This window comes from Artemia franciscana, unplaced genomic scaffold (assembly GCF_032884065.1).
Source record: "Artemia franciscana unplaced genomic scaffold, ASM3288406v1 Scaffold_805, whole genome shotgun sequence".
In the NCBI taxonomy this organism is placed as follows: Eukaryota; Metazoa; Arthropoda; class Branchiopoda; order Anostraca; family Artemiidae; genus Artemia; species Artemia franciscana.
In genome coordinates this window covers 138,375-152,662 of record NW_027068063.1, presented here as the reverse complement: position 1 = coordinate 152,662, position 14,288 = coordinate 138,375, and the positions used below count along the sequence as shown (strand labels likewise).

The window sequence follows — 14,288 nt, the reverse complement described above, 5'->3', positions numbered from 1 at the left end:
TAATCATTTGAACTTAATGAAGAATTCCCACTTGAACTGCGGAAAATTGTGAATTGCGAAAAATCCCAATTCCCAGCCTACGACACTCAATGGCTAGCTCGTCGCATCCTCTGGGAAGTATTACTACACATTTGTCTTTTTTGGACATTTCTTGCAAAACTTATCCGTTTACGCTAGAATCGATCGTTTAAAATTAATGAAAACCCCCCAATAGTGTTTCTTCTGATGACTCCTGGAAATTGAGGCCAGCTTGGAACAATGTGTGAGCCCAATTGCACCCTATCATACGTAGTGCACATTATCATACCTAAAAGTTTTCAATATTTTTCCACATAAGTAAATTTATAAACTAACTATGATAATTTTTTTTATTTGAACAGCGCAAACTTTCCATTTCATTGTTAGATTGTGATGTTTCATGGCAAATCCTAGCCTATGACACTCAATGGCAGGTTTGTGGCATCCTTCAGCAAGCGTTATTTCACATATGGCGGTTTTTGGGCATTTCCCTGCAAAAGTGTCCGTTTACACTAGAGACGATCGTTTAAACTTAATGAAAAATCCTCAATAGTGTTTCTTCTGCCGACTTCTGGCAATTGAGCCCAGGATGATATAATGTACCAGCCCAATGACACCCTCCGGTGCACATTATTACGTGCTCGTTATCGCGCTTGCTAGAGGATGCTTGTGGCAACCTCTAGCAAGTATTGTCACACATGACATTTTTGGGCATTTTTTGCAAAAAATATCTGTTTACACTAGAATCGATCGCTGAAACTTAATGAATTGAGCAATTGGGGCCAGTGTGGCATAATATACCAGCCCGATGACACCCTTTCTTGCATATTATCACATCTATGGGCTTTTTAACTTTTTACCCACAAAAATAAATTTATAAACTAAAAATGACTATTGTTTTCATTTTGAACAGCGGAAACTTGCCATTTTGTTGTTAGGCTGTGATGTTCCATGGTAATTCTTAACCTTTGACACTCAATGGCTAACACACGGCACTCTTTGTCAAGCATTATCACACATACGGCATTTCCCGGCATGTTTATGCAACAATATTTGTTTACACTAGAATCGATCGTTTAAAGTTAATGAAAAATTCCCAATAGCGTTTTTTCTGATTACTCCTGGCAATTCCCAGCCTGTGTGGCATTCAATGGCTGACGTATGGCATCCTCTAGCAAGAATTATCGCACGTTGTGTGTGACCCTACCCTAAAATGGAATGTTTAATATCTCAAGAGATAAAAAATATTGAAATATTTTTTAACATGGATTCAAAGTATTCATTTTTATGATGGTATTTCAGATGCCATTATTTCAGTAAAAATATTTTATTGCATTAGTTTCTTATGTTTCCATTATTTTCAAGGTCTGCTAACAACTCCAAAGTTTTAAATGTTTATCAAAAAGTCAGAGACTAGAAAAGGGCATTTCAGCGACATGGTTACTACTACCTTGCTCATAGGGGGTCTACTAGTGTCTTAGATGGTTTAGCAGGATTGTTTCTCTTAACCACAGTTAGAGAGAGATGAGGTGGTTTTAGGGAGAGTTTTTAGAGATTTTTGCTTAGAGAATGATATACAGGTAGTTCAAATTATAGGAAAATAGTTTTCTTAGAGAATTTTTAGAGATATTTTCTTAGAGAATGATATAGACTTGTTCAAAACATAGGAAAATAGTCCTTCTTAGAGAATTTTTAAAGCTAGTTTCTCCTAGAGAATGATATAAACTTGTTCAAAACCTAGGAAATTAGTCCTTCCTAGAGAGTTTTTAGGGATGTTTTCATAGAGAATGATATAAACTTGTTCTAAATATTAGAAAATAGTCCTTCTTAGAGAATTTTCAGAGATGTTTTCATAGAGAACTTTTGAGAAATGTTTTAACAGAGAATGATGTAAACTTGTTCAAAACGTAGGAAAATAATCCTTTGAGAGTATTTTTAGAGATTATTTCTTAGAGAATTAATAAAACATGTTCAAAACTTAGTAAAATCGTCCTTCTTAGAGAATATCTAGAGATATTTTCTTAGAGAATGATATAAACTTTTTCAAAACATAGAAAAATAATCGTTTTTAGAGAATTTGCAGAGATGATTTCTTTGAGATTGATATAAAATTGTTTAAAAACATGGAAAAACAATCCTTCTTAAAGAATTTTTAGACATGTTTGTTGGAGAATGATATAAACCTGTTCAAAACTTTGGAAAATAGTCTTTCTTATAAAATTTCTAGAAATGTTTTCTTAGAGAATGATATAAACTTGTTCAATACATAGGAAACTAGTGGTTTTTAGAAAATTTTAGAGATGTTTTCACAGAGAATGATATAAACTGGTTCAAACATTGGAAAATAGTGCTTCTTAGAGAATTTTTAGAGATGTTTTCTTAGAGAATGATACAAACTTCTTCAAAACATAGGAAAAAAGTCCTTTTTAGAGAATTTTTATAGAATGTTTCTTAGAGAGTGATACAAGCCTGTTCAAAACATAGGAAAATATTCCTCCTTAGAGAGTTTTTAGAGACTTAGAGAATGATATAATTTTTTTCTAAACATAGGAAAATAGTCCTTGTTCAAGATTTTTTAGAGACGTTTTCTTAGAGAATCTTTAGAGGTGCTGCCTGAGAGAATAATCCAATCTTATCCAAAACATAGAAAAATAGTCCTTGACCATAAAAGTACCACGTCTCACAGCCTGGGTACCAGCAACCCACCTATAACTAACCCAGGTACCTGCAACCAACAGGTTGCACCCTGATACCTGCAACCGACCAGTTTTAACAGCTAAAAACAATATGATTCTTACGGGTATTTCTTGCAAACTTGCACCGTTTTTTAAAGATTCAGTCTTTTTCTTACATGCTAGTCGGTGAGGTTAACGTAACCCAACAACACATGATAATTTAGGTTAAGTTAGGTTTGATGGCGTGCCATCCGCCATCTCTAAAAATTATCTAGAATGAGTATTTTCCTATGTTTATAACCAGTCTGTATCGTTCTCTAAGAAAATATTTAAAAAAAATTCTCTAATATGGACTATTTTCAGTGTTTTGAACAATTTTATATCATTTTCTAAGAAAAAATCTCTAAAAATCCTCAAAGAAGAACTATTTTCCTAAATTCAAACAAGTTTATATCATTCTCAATGAAAATACCTCTAAAAATTGTCTAGGAAAGACTGTTTTCCTATATTTTGAACAAGTGTATATCATTCCTAAGAAACATCTGTAAAAATTCTCTAAGTTGGACTAGTTTCCTATGTCTTGAACTAGTTTATATAATATTTTCTAAGAAAATATCTCTAAAAATTCTCTAAGAAGGAGTATATTCCCATCTTTGGAACAAGTTTATATCATTCTCTGAGAAAACATCTAAAAATCCTCTAAGAATAACTATTTTCATATGTTTCAAACAAGTTTATGTCATTCCCTAAGAAAACATATCTAAACATTCTCTACGAAGGACTTTTTTCCTATTCTTAGAACAAGTTTTTATCATTCTCTAAGAAAACATGTGTAAAAATTGGCTAAGAAGGATTGTTTTTCCATGTTTTGAACATTTTTATATCATTCTATAAGAAATCATCTTAAAAATTTCTCTAAGAAGGATTAAATTTCTATGTTTTGAACTAGTTTATATCATTCTCTAAGAAAACCCCTGAAAATCCTATAAGAGCGACTGCTATCTTATGTTCCGATTAAGTTTATTTTATTCTCAAGGAAACCATTTTTAAAGTTCTATAAGAAGGACTATTTTCGTATTTTTTGAACAAGTTTACATCATTCTTTAAGAAAATATCTCTAAAAATTCTCTGAGAAGGACTATTTTCTATGTTTTGAACTAGTTTTATCATTATCTAAGAAAAAATCTCTAAAATGCCCCGAAAATCCAGATCATCGCTGTCTGACTTTAGTAAAAACCCTGCTAACCCATCTCAAACTCTAGTAGATCTTCTATGAGCCCGGTAGTAGTTTCTAGGTCTCAAATGTATTTTTCTTGCATCTCTGACTTTTTGAATAAATATTCTAAACATTGGAGTTGTTAGCGGACCCCAAAAATAATGGAAACGAGAGAAAGTAATGCAATAAATATTTTGACTGAAATCATGGCATGTGGAATATCATCATAAAAGTGAATACTTTGAATAAAATACATCATTATATTTCTCCTGAGATGTCATATATTCCATTTTAGTGTCATACACAATGTGTGATAATGCTTTCTGTGCCGTGTGTCAACCATTGAACGTCAATGGCTGGAAATTGTCAGGAATGGCTGGAAATTGTTCAAATCATCAATTCTAGTAAATGGATATTTTTGCATGAAAATGCGCGAAAATATCATGTCTGTAAAAATGCTTGCCAGAGGGTACCATGCGTCGGCCATTGATTGTCAAAGGCTAGGAATTGCCATGGGACATTGCAATCTGAAAATGAAATGTCAATTCTACGCTGTTGAATTTTTTTGTGGACAAAAGGTTGAAAAACCCTTCGGTATGATAATATGCGCCAAAGGGTGTCATCGGACTGGCTCATTATTGACCGCTGACAATTGCTATGAGTAATCAGAAAAAATGCCACTGGGGATTTTGTAATTCTATTGATTCTAGCGTAAACGGACATTTTTTCAGGAAAATGCGCGAAAATTCCATATGTGTGATAATGCTTACTAGAGGATCCCACGAGCCAGCCATTGAGTGTCATAGGCTGGGAATACCATGGAACATCGCAATCAAACAATGGAATGGAATGTTTCCGCTAATCAAATAAAACAACGGTCATTTTTAGTTTATAAGTTTTTTCTTTTGGGGGGGGGATTGAAAACCATTAGGTTTGATAATTTGTACTGGAAGGTGTCTTCAGGCTAGAATATTGGGCCACGCGGACCTCAATTGTCAGGAGTCATCAGAAGAAGCGCTATTTAATGTTTTTCATTAAGTTTAAGCTATCGATTCTAGTGTGAACGGATTATTTTTGCAGGTAAATTTCCGAAAATGCCATATGGTTAATATTGCTTTCCAGAGAATGCCACAAGCCAGCCATTGAGTGTTATAGGCTGGGAATCACTATGCAACACCGCAATCTAACAACAAAATGGCAATTTTTGCTGTTCAAATAAAACAATGGTCAATTTTAGTTTATAAAATTGATTTTTGTGGGGAAAAGGTTGCAAAGCCCTTAGTTGTGATAATGCGTTCCATAGGGTCTCATCGGGTTGGTACATTGTACGGCGCTGGTCTCAATTGCCAGGTGTCATTAGAGAAAACGGTTTTGAGAATTTTCCTTTAAGTTTAAATGAGCGATTCTAGTTTAAACGGAGATTTTTTCAGAAAATTGTCTGAGCCAGCCTTAGGTGTAACAATTTGCCCCAGAAGATGTTGTGTGCTATCCATAGTTTGCCATGGTTGCGTAAATTGCCACGGGGTCTTCACGGTTGGGGTGGATTGCTAAAATATGAACCATTAGATTTAAAGCCTACTCTTATCATTTAAATACCTTAAAAATTCCTTTGGAATAGTGAGGGTACCAGAGGGTGCTGTTTGCTGTCCATAGTTTACGACGGTGGCGCGAATTGTATTGGACTATAATGTTCTACAGCTTAAAGTTAGGCTATGGGACGTTAAATGAATTTTGTTTTCGACGGTAGGGGACTGAAATCTAACACTCAGTCTAAGACACGTGCATTTTCATTAAAACCTCTCAAAAATATTGCCTAATGTGGGTTAAATTTTACCTCGAACGAGATTATGCAAAATATAAGGAAAAATATTATTCAAATGTGTGTTTTTGAGCCAGAAATGCATAGTCTTGGTTCTAAAAAACGAGGCATTTTCAATAAAACCTCTCAGAAATAATTGAATTCAAAAACAGTATTCCTTTTTTGAAACGAATTTTGAAGTTGATATTTTTCTTATTATTATTATTATTATTATTATTATTATTATTATTATTATTATTATTATTATTATTATTATTATTATTATTATTAATGTAAGTTATGAGGCTTTTATTGCACAAAGCGTAATACTTGCGGCTCGTTGAAAATTGGGTTTTGCTAATAACAAGATTTAAATTAATGTAATATAACAGACAGGCGCGTCTAATACAGCAAAAGAAACAAAGGTATTTTCATTAAGTCTTCTCAAGAACATGTCTTAATGTGGCTTAAATTTTTTAATTTACCTCTAATTACAGCTCTCCAACCCTCCCTTCCTGGAATCGCTTGCTAGGGCCTCCGCCTTTCTTTAGTTCACTCTTGTTTTTGCTTATATTTTAATCCTCTATCAGCTCTTTCCCGTTTTTTCCATTTGTCGAGTTTTAATTGTTTTTTCCGTGATTTCAAGATTTTTTTATTAATAAAATGTGTATGTACCAAAAAAATTTTGTGTCTATTAGATTTCTTGTTCCAGGATGAATATTCAATACGTAATTATTTGTGGAATGAAACATAAAACGTTATGTAACATCTCACTAATTCAATAGCTAAGATAACCTGTCTAGGTCACGTTAGAAAATTAATAGCACTGTGACAAGCAGGTGTACATCAAATGCAACCATTTTCTAGTAATCGATTTTCTCCACTATACGAATTTATTTCAGAAATAGGAAACACATAATCTATAGCTTCATCGAAATGTCTCTATTAGACAGTATTCCCCAAATAAAAAATTAGAAATATTTCTTGGCACAGTTGTCTAGTGTTCTATTCCGTTGAGGGGACAAAAAATTCGAATCCAAATTGGGACAAAATCTTTAGATTATAAAGGTTCCCGGAGAAAACGAAACTTATAGAATGAAAATGAAATCTATGAAAGTATTATGCATCATCCCACGTGTGCATTGTCATCATGTATCATCCGATCTGTGTTCCGTCATCACATAACGTCCCACATCTATGCCGTCCTCACGTAACAGTCACGCTTTCGCCGCTATTATGTAACATCTCATATATGTCCCGTCATTACGTAACACTCCACGTTTGGGCCCTCGTCAGTTACCATTGGGACTTGTCCATGGGCCCTGAAGAAACTAGTTACGCAAGAATACGCCATCTTTAAAACATTCCCTATTACATAAGAACTAAAGAAATCTTTAAAAAACATCTTGAAGAAAAACGTCTTCAAAAACATCTTGAAATAACTTAAAAAAACGTCTTGAATATAAATGCCTTAAGAAACATCTTGAAATGTCTTAAAACTTCTTGAAAATCGTCATGAAGAAAAACGTCTTAAAAACGTCTTGAGATGTCTTGAAACGTCTTGAAAAATACTTTGACACTGAAAGTAGATGCTAGGAGAAGGATTCTACCCCGGTAGAATTGGAAGCTAGGGCCCCGCTGGAATTGGATGTAAAAGCTTTTTAGTGTCCTGGTAGAATTGCTTGCCAAGGCTCGGTGTCTTGAACGCCCCCCCACTAGTGGTCCCTTAAGTTTTTTCCTGGCCCTTTTTGATTTTTAAACCATCAAAGGAAAAACGCTCTTTATTATGCAACAGATACCTGTGTCTTTTAGAAACATTCCCGATTATGTAACAAGCACCTGCATTTAGAAGAAAATTAATAAAACCTGTGTTTGGAGTGAATTGCCGTTAAATTTCTTCCTGATCTTATTAAAGGAAGAAAGGAGTGGCGGCCATCGGCGTCGTCGTATTTGTTAAGGGGATACTGCTGCTGTCTGAAGCCCCATTCACAATGGGTTTTCTTAATATCGAGATATAGCTATTGCTACACTAACACAATCATTTTTTTGTTGAACTTTGTGATGAGCTGAAAAATTCCATAAAAATTATGATTGACTCTAATTAATGCTAGCTGAAATACCCGTTATTAGTAAAATTTTATTGTGAATGGGCCTTACCATTGCAGTGGTGCCTATAAGATATCTCTATGTCCTAAACATAGTAAGGAACTCATTTTCTTTACAATAAGCTCTTAAATGGATCTCTGGGATGCACCACTGCGGGCTAGCAGTAGAGGAAAAAGAGGAAGGATCAGTTCCACCTATACAAAAAAGCTACCTATGCTTGTTTAGTTTTTAAGGCTAGGTGACTGTATGTTTTCTGCAAAAGGTTCTCGGTCATGGTGATTCCAATGGTGTTCTTTTTGTTTCGATCCAACGCCATTTTTAGGAATTTCCGGATTTTCTTCTAAAATCTCATTTTTCTAAATATCAGTTTACTATTAAAACTAATCGAGATGGTGTTATTTTTATCCCATCAAGTGTCTCAATACAGTCCTATCCTGATATATATGAGGTACTATATGAGCTGCTAACCCATCATATCCCTTCAATTGGTGCCAATACAGCCCTATCTCGATGTACTATTGGAGTTGCTAACCCCTCATATACCTTCAATTAGTCCCTATACACTCCTACCTCGATGTATTATTGGAGTTGCTAACCCCTTGTATCCACCTATACTCCCGTCACTGCGCCTTCGAGATAAGAACGTATCCTAGAAAAACATTGCTTGAAAAAGTCTGGTCTTTGAGATAAGAACATTTGTCAGCCAACTATAATTTGTCGTCGGAATAGCACAATGGGTCCAGTTACACACATACCCCACCGCATCTGGATGCTATTATGTGAGTTTCCGGTGATTGATACATTTGAATGCCACTGATTTGATATCAAAGAATGAGAATTCTTCCAAGTCGATTGCGTTGTTGGTTTCTCAATTGGAGTCGAATTTTTTGGTAAATGCTAACAGTCAATTGTTTCCAGGCGCCTTTTTGGCATCATTCCGAGAAGATGCATACCACAGTGATTTGAAATGCTTGCTAGCCAGACATATTCCGTTGATTTTTCAATGACACTTATCTCGATCCCTCAAATTGTAATGACTATAACCGGCTAGGTATCCTTTCTGTAATGTATTAGTCCCGAGGACACTGGTTTTCCATTACTGGGGTTGCTAATGAGTTTGGGTCCCCACGTTTCCCTTCAGTGACCCCGGAGTGCCTCAATTCCCCCTACCTCGCCCTCAACATTTTTTGGGGACTTAGTATACCAAGTTTAATTTGTCAATGAAACAATATAATGCTTTCTGACGACCAGTACTCCCGTTGCATCTGGTCTGTCGAGCTTCTGTTATTGCGTAATCATTCATGCTGTCGATGAAACAATACAGAGGCTCCTGACGGCAGTGCTCCTATTGCATTTGGTTTGTCAAGCACCTGATATTCAGTAATCATTCATGTTGTTGGTGGAACATTACAATAGTTCGTGACAGCCAGTGCCATTGCGTAAGGTATCTCAGTTTCTGGTGAAATACTTTGTTTGTCAAGTATTTGATATAAAAGAATGAGAATTGTACCAAGCTATTATCATTAGATGGAGTGAGTTCAATAAGTTTCAAGGAGGTTTGGTGTTTTCTATTACGAATATATTGGTTTAAGGAAGTCCTCTTGTGGTGTAATTTTTTCGTGTGTGTTTTATTATTCAATGTAGACTTTAGTGAATTATCGTGCTATAGACATGTGAATTATAATATGCATGTCTACAATAGAAACTTAGGGAGTAGTTCACTAAGACGGTTGAATCATATAAGGATTTACAATCGAGTGAACCACCCATTCCATGAAGGTGGTGCCTACAGATAAACTTTTAATTGAACAGTGCGAGCCAAACATATCACTGTTTAATTTGGAAGACTTCGAGTGACCGAAATATCTGTATAGGATACATAACCCCGAGGAGGAGATATGATTTTTAGTGCATGGATTCCAAGACACATTCCTTCTCGAAATATGTGTCTAAGATATTCTAGGAAGAAGAATGAAACTCGCAATTTAAATTGTGACCACACCAAGTGGATGATGAATGGTGATAAGTAAAAAATGATTTATGTATATATGTGTTTTTCTATGAATAATAAAAACGTTTATTATAAAACGCCAAAGCCTCTAGCATATCTTACCCCTCTGAGAGGAGGGGGTCAACGGTAGAGAACAATATCAAAACTGAAAAATAGCATTTGCCGAATTGTATGTGTTTGTAAATCATATACAGTCATTAGATTTAAAAACACCCCTCCCTGCTAGCTATTCTTGAACTATTGAATTCAATCCATGGAATATTATTGAAACTGACCCTTCAGAGGACAGTAAAGAGCAATATCAAAACTAAAAACAACATAAACACTGCCTTCAGGGGCTTTACGAGCTTAGTCCTTGAGGACTAAGCTCGTATGTGTCTTCATGTCAGTCTGTCTGTTTGTCTTTTTCTGTCTGTCTGTGTGTTTGTGTGTCCGTCTGTGTGTCTTTTTGTCTGTCTGGCCGTGCGTCAATCTGTCTTTTTTCTCTCTGATCATGTGTTTGTGTCTGTCCGTTTGTCTATGTGTATTTTTTCTCTTTGACCGCGTGTTTGTGTGTCTGCCTGTGTCTTTTTGTCCATATTTCGGTTTGTTTATGTGTTTTCTCCATTCTATCTGTGGCTATGTGCCTTTTGTCCATCTGTCTGTGTGTCTATGTGTCTTTTTGTCTATCTACGTGTGTTTGTGTCTTTTTGTTCGTGTTTCTCTGTGTCTTTTGTTCCCTCTCTCTGTTTTTCTTTGCGTGTTTTGTCTGTCTGTCCGTGTGTCTATGTGTCTTTTTCTCTCTGACCGTGTGTTTGTGTGTCTGTCTGTGTCTTTTTGTCCATCAGTCCGTGTGTCTACGTTTCTTTTTGTCCATCTACCTGTGTGTCTATGTGTCTTTTTTCTGTCTGTCTGTGTGTCTTTATATGTCTGTCTCTGTGTCTTTTTGTCTCTCTGTGTGGCTTTTTGTGTGTCTGGCTGTTTTTTTTTGCTTCCTCTGTCTTTATAACTATGTGCCTTTTTGTGTGTCTGTCCATCTGTCTTTGTGTCAATGTGTCTTTTTTCTGTCTGTCTGTGTGTCTTTTTGTATGTCTGTCTATTTATCTATGCGTCTTTTTATACATCTGTTTGTGTCTATCTAAAAAAAACAAAAAAGCCCCCCCCCCCAAAAAAAAGAATCTAAGTAAAAAAAATTTAAGTTCCAAAAAAATGTTCCAAGTTGGGGTAAAATTCTACTCCCATTGAGAAATCGATTACGCAACTTGGAGTAATTCTCATTCTTTTATATCATCTATTTGGCATTTCACTATTCCTATCACCGAAAACTCAGATAATAATATCCAGATACGACGGGGTATGTGTGTAACTGGACCCATTGTACTATCTCGTCAACAAATTAATGTTGGCTTACAAATATTTTTATCTCAAAGACCAGTCTTTGGCTAGCCATGGTTTTCCAGGAGATGTTCTTATCTCGAAGGCGCATTGACCGGAGTATTCCAGGATACAAGGTAGTAGCAACTCCAATAAAGCACCGGGATAGGGTTGTATGGGGATTGTAGGTGGATGCAAGGGGATAGCAACTCCAATAGTACATTGGGGTAGGCTGTATTAGGGCCAATTGAAGAGATATGAGGGGTTAGCAACTCAAATAGCACATTGGGATGGGGCTCTATTGGGACTGATGGAAGGCATACGAGGCGTTAGCAAATTCAATAGTTCATCAGAACAGGGATGTTTTGGGTCGAATTGAAGGGATACTACTGGTGTTTTTTGGTAGAAATAAACCTCGATTTTTGTCACTCGCAAGTTTAATTTTGTTTATTATTTTGGGTTACTATTGGCCCTAGTTCGTTCTTTACTAGGTTGAAGCTACTGATGTAACCATGATGATTGAGCGCACATTTTCAAAATAAATTTCAAAGATCCTCTCTCTTTCTTCAATTGTGTATTTATTCATATCTGAATTTCTCTGATTTAATTACGATCCTGAAGTTAGTTTACTGAAAAAAATATCTTTAAATGGTAAAGTTACTAGATGTATATAATACAAAAACTGTGGGGGCAAAAAAATCTGAATAGTTTTAAGCAAGCTTCTTAATATTAGTGAACATTAGGAAATTCCCCCTTAAAAATCAAATACATCTTACAATGTGAGTTTTCCTATGGTTTACAAGTTTTTTTGTAAATTCCCCTTGAGCAATCAAGTTATATTTAAAATCTGAGCTTTCCCATGGTTCACAGGTTTTTTGTCATGATTTTTATTTTTTTGTGTACAGTACGGCTTAGAAGTCCTTTTCTTCTCTGATTGCTATTTGCTGCGTGCATGATTTTGCGGTCATTGTACGGTGACATCAATAATATTACGTTAATATGACACTGTAATGTGAAGTTGCTATAGCACTGAATGCTGCCATATAACATAATATACCATCATATAGAAAATATTACGGAAAGGGCTCATAAAAAAATTTTTTTTTGGTCGAAAATTGGGATTTCAGGACTAATTTATAATAAGTAAGAAAGTATGAGCACTTGCTTTTAAATGATTCCTTAAACAGCTCTCTACGACGTTCCAGTGTTTTCTAGCAGTAGAGAAAAAAAAAGAAGAGATACACGTCAGTGATGTATAGACTAAAATATTATTTTTCTGGACTTTTAAAATGTGGAATGAAAGCCTCTAGTTAAACACTTAACGTACTTAACTGTACTTACATACTTAACTTTACTGTTTACTTAACGTTGATTCCAATGGTATCTTTTCATGTCCACCTGGCTCTATTTATGAGAGGTTTTGAGCACATTCGAACTTCTCCTAAATTTGTTTTTGCGACAAACTTTTACTATTAAGATGAATCCACCGTTTAGAATATTTCCCATTTAGATTAATTCTAATTAATTAGATCAATTAATAGACAAATTAGGTAAGCTACAATAATTAGTTCTTTTTTGTTTTTTGTTCTTAAACGTTTTTTTTTAAACTTTAGGTTACTTTAGTTTGTGGTTCACTTTACTAAGCTTTTTTGTTTAATAAAGCATGAAGGACCTTCAAAAATATATCATGCAAAAACTGTAGACGCTAAAAAATCAGAAATTTATAGCATTAAATACACTAGGGAATTTTTTTTATCAGTTAGTTTGTTCTATTCAAATCAGAAGTTTTCGGTAAGGGTATTATGAATTTTTTTACGGAGGAATTTAGTGGCGTAATTTTGAGAAAATGCTGTGGGTGGGGTGGCATAGTTTGAGCCAATTTTTCCAAATCAAGTGAAAACGACAGTGAAAACTGGAAAATGATTCATACATTACCATAAAGGCAAAGATATATTAAAGAAAACTGACCTGTTTCTCTGGATACTTGAATTATACAGGTTTTTCTTAGCTTTGAGAAGATTTTTTGCAGAAACTAAATTTCAACTGGGGGCAAACTGACGTCTGGGGGGGGGGCAAACTTGAGTCTGGATGAGGCATTTGCCCCCTGCCCTATAGCAAACTAAGCCCCAGGAGGAATTGCTATGAATTGCTGTATTACTTAAGTGGTTGCCAACAATTTTGAATATGAAGCATCAACAGTAAATTTATAATTTATGTAATCTATAATTATATTATGCAATCTAATCTTATATTAAGATTTGTAATCTATCTTATGTAATCTATCTAATCTTATGTAATCTGTCTAATCTTATATATGTAATCTTATATTATGTAAGCTAATTATGTAATCTAATAATTATGTAATCTATAATTTATGTAAATCTAAAGAACATGTAGGTGCTAAAAGTATGAAAACTTTACATAAAAAGTTACATTAGAAAAAATTTCTCATGGCCCAAAAGTTTTGGATTAATATATTTTTTTGTGTGCGGAAGATTTGCAATAAAGGGCAGTCGTAACCTGACAATTACCAACAGTTTGATTACCAACAGCTTGAAGAAAAACTTCAAAAATAAAAACTTCAAGGATTCGTTCAAAGACTATAGACACAAAAAAAATGCGAGAACTGCGCAAAAAGTTACATTAAAAAGTTTTTCTTAACAGCTAAGTTATATTTTAAAATCAGACTTTTTCAATCTCTTACCAGTTTGTCCTAGTATTTCTAAGTTTGTGGACGTGGAGGGATTGCTATGAAGTCCCGCTCATTTTCTGTCATTTCCGATAATGCAGAGGCACTAAAGTTTGAAAGAAAATTTCTGAAAAATCACCGTGCAATAGCTGTAGACAAAAATAATCTGATTAAGCGAGGGGTTGCACACTTTCCCTTATCTTTTGTACATCTTTGAGTGCCATTGTTGCCGGACAGTTCCATCACGCTTGTCACAGTCCAAACAACGCTTGATACAGTTTCGCCACGCTTGGCACGTGCCGCCTGGTGTATATGGTTTCCGAAAGTTGACTACCCCTTGGAATTAAGCGTAAACAATTACGCAAATAATTTTCTCAGTTATTAGATTGTATTAAAAAGTCAATGTACATGTACTATGCCAA

The 14,288-nt window shown here is 34.9% G+C and overlaps 1 protein-coding gene across 1 annotated transcript in view; it reads left to right on the top strand.

Moving 5' to 3' along the window:
* LOC136043673 (uncharacterized protein C18orf63-like) overlaps nucleotides 1-14,288 on the top strand; it is a 77,389-nt gene that overhangs the window by 25,255 nt on the left and 37,846 nt on the right. The gene's annotated exons all lie outside the window — the stretch shown is intronic.